This window comes from Pyrus communis, chromosome 15 (assembly GCF_963583255.1).
Source record: "Pyrus communis chromosome 15, drPyrComm1.1, whole genome shotgun sequence".
Lineage (NCBI taxonomy): Eukaryota > Viridiplantae > Streptophyta > Magnoliopsida > Rosales > Rosaceae > Pyrus > Pyrus communis.
The window spans coordinates 21,679,012-21,681,782 of record NC_084817.1 but is presented as its reverse complement, the minus strand read 5'-3'; positions in this window follow the sequence as shown (position 1 = coordinate 21,681,782).

Below are 2,771 nucleotides of genomic sequence, written 5' to 3'. Positions count from 1 at the left end.
TACAACTAGTACTTTAATAAACATTTTTCCTTTGGCAACTCACCACTCCTCTCACCAAACGGATGATGAAAGAACTTACTTTCTTTTCACCAACTAGAGAAGAACAATACATCTTGCACATGTGGATTCTTAGCATTCATTAGCAATCAAAAATTTTCAAGCCTTACAACTTGGAAAAGGCATATACAAACTCAACAAAGCCTTCCACACTCTTGCTCAAGAGTGTGGAAGCAAAATCATATTATATGGTTCAACAAACCTTCAACAGCTACAACATGTAGATTGTCTTCTACACTCTTACTCAAGAGTGTGGAAGCAAAATTGTATTATATGGTTTAACAAAACTCCAACAACTACAAGATGTAGATTGCCTTCCACACTCTTGCTCAAGAGTGGGGAAGCAAAATCTATTTATATGGTTCCTCTGAACTTTCAACTACTATAACCTGTAGATTGCCTTCCACACTCTTACTCAACAATGTGGATGCAAAACCTATATATGTGGTCTCTCCCACATATTCTTGTCCCTAGTTAATAAAAATAATAATAATAATAATAAATTTGTCAAAAAAAAAATCTGCCAAAAAAAGTCCAAAATTAATTAATTAATAAGTATTTCGATAATTATTAATCAATTGTTAATTATTAATTAAGCAATTAATTAATTATTAATTATGACATATGGAGAGGGCCAACAAAGCTTTAACACATAAGAGATAACTATAGCATGTGAATTGCCTTCCACACTCTTTCTCAAGAGTGTGGAAGCAAAATCAACTTATAAGGTCCTATAAAGAGCTTCCCACGCCCAAGGAAGAGAGCTTTCCACACCCTTGAAGGAAGAAAACTTTCCACACCCAAGGATATGAGCTTCCCACACCCTTGAAGGGAAAGATCTTAACTTCCCACACTCTTGAAGGGGGTGAGCTTCCCACACCCTTGAAGGGAGAGAGCTTCCCACACCCGTGAAGGAAAAAAGCCTTCACACACTTTGAGGGAGGAAACCTCCCGCACCTTGAAAGGAAAAAACTTTAACCGAAAGCTTTAACAAAAAATTCAAAAAGCCTTCAAGAGTGTGGAAGCAAAATCTACTTATGTGCTTCAAAAAAGCTTCAACCTATAAGCTTCACCTACAATACTTCAACCTATAAGCTTCACCTACAAAGTTTCAACCTAAAAATCTTACCTACAAAGCTTCAACACTAAAACATGTAAAAGTTTCATACACTCTTGATCAAAATTTTGTGAAGTAAAATCAATTTATGATGTCTTATGAATAACTTCAATTATTCAAGCTATGTGCACAAACAAAAAAAACCTAGAACCAAAAATCTACAATAAACCTACACCCATTAAACCATAACCATAAACCTTTACCTATTAAATTATTTTTCAAACACAAACCTTTGCCACAAATTTAAAAAAAATATATATAATAAAAAAAATCACAAAAGCCAAGATTTTTAGCAATTTGTGCAACAACAATCATATGAACAAAAACTTTAAACATAAATTTTCTTATCCTTTCTCTCCTTTCACGAAGTCCCTGTTACATATTATATAATCATTTGTCTACAGCTCCAGTCATAAACAAAAGCACAATTAAACAATCAAATCCCAAGTACTTCGACACCTTAAAAAAATAAATGGAGGAGTGTTGGGCCTCTGAAGCTGCAACCCACGGGACCCACCAGCTTCCTGCAAACTACCCTGCAAACCAGCCTTCTGTAACGAGAAATTTTTAGGTGTACCGGGTACACCAAAAAATTTTAATGTACCCTCACTCATTAGAATTTGATTTTATTTATTTATTGAAAAATAAGTGAGGTATAAGTGAGGATTTATGAGTGAGGGTACACCTAAAAATTTCTCTTCTGTAACAGCCCAGCCGTTTAGGATTTCAAAATCCCTAGAACTTCACTCATCGGATTCTCAAATATCCCTCTGCTCCTTCCCCTACAAAGCAAAGGAAGAAAAAAAAACCTTCCCCGCAGTCCACGGCTAACCTGCCAAATTCCCAAACAATGTTCACGAAACTGCTTTCTATCTGAATGATAAAACCAAGGAGGACTCGTGGGGAGTGAGGACAGTCTGTGGTGTGGCGAACTAGGACCACTTTCTATTTTATTTCTATGATGCAGATGCCAATTTAACACTCCCTAGTCAGAAATCGAGCTTAGCATCTGTCAATCCCTGCCCATTCTTTTTCCAAAGCAGAAATACAACCGACGGAGCTCCACGAGGTCGAGCTTCTGAAACTATGAACCGAAACCCAGACCTTGAAGCCTACAAATCGAACCTCACAAACCCACTGCTTCAATCTGCAACTCCCAGAAATTAGGGTGGTGAGGAATTGACCTGCTACGTCAGATTGCAGAAGCAGAAACCCACTTCTCTGAACCTTCACCCACTCCTCAAGCTTCTACAACCCACAAACTCCAACCCATGAAAGCTGCAATTTTCAGCAGCCACAGAGTCCCGGGCTTCACGACCCGCTGCAGAACTCACCGCTACAGCCAGACCCGCAACACTTCTCAAAACCCGGCAGCAGGGCAGCAGCACCAGCCTCGGGCCTGAGTTTGTTTTCTGAAAATGCGGGGAGAGAAGGATGAAGGCACGGGAAAGTTAGGACTTGGGAATTTTCAAAAATAAAAAATAAAAATAAATAAATATATATATACGCACGCTGGGGAGGAGGAGAGTGGGAACTGCGCAGAAGGGTTGGACAAGCTGAGAAAGAAGCACGAGATGAGCTGCTGTGCAATTAGGGC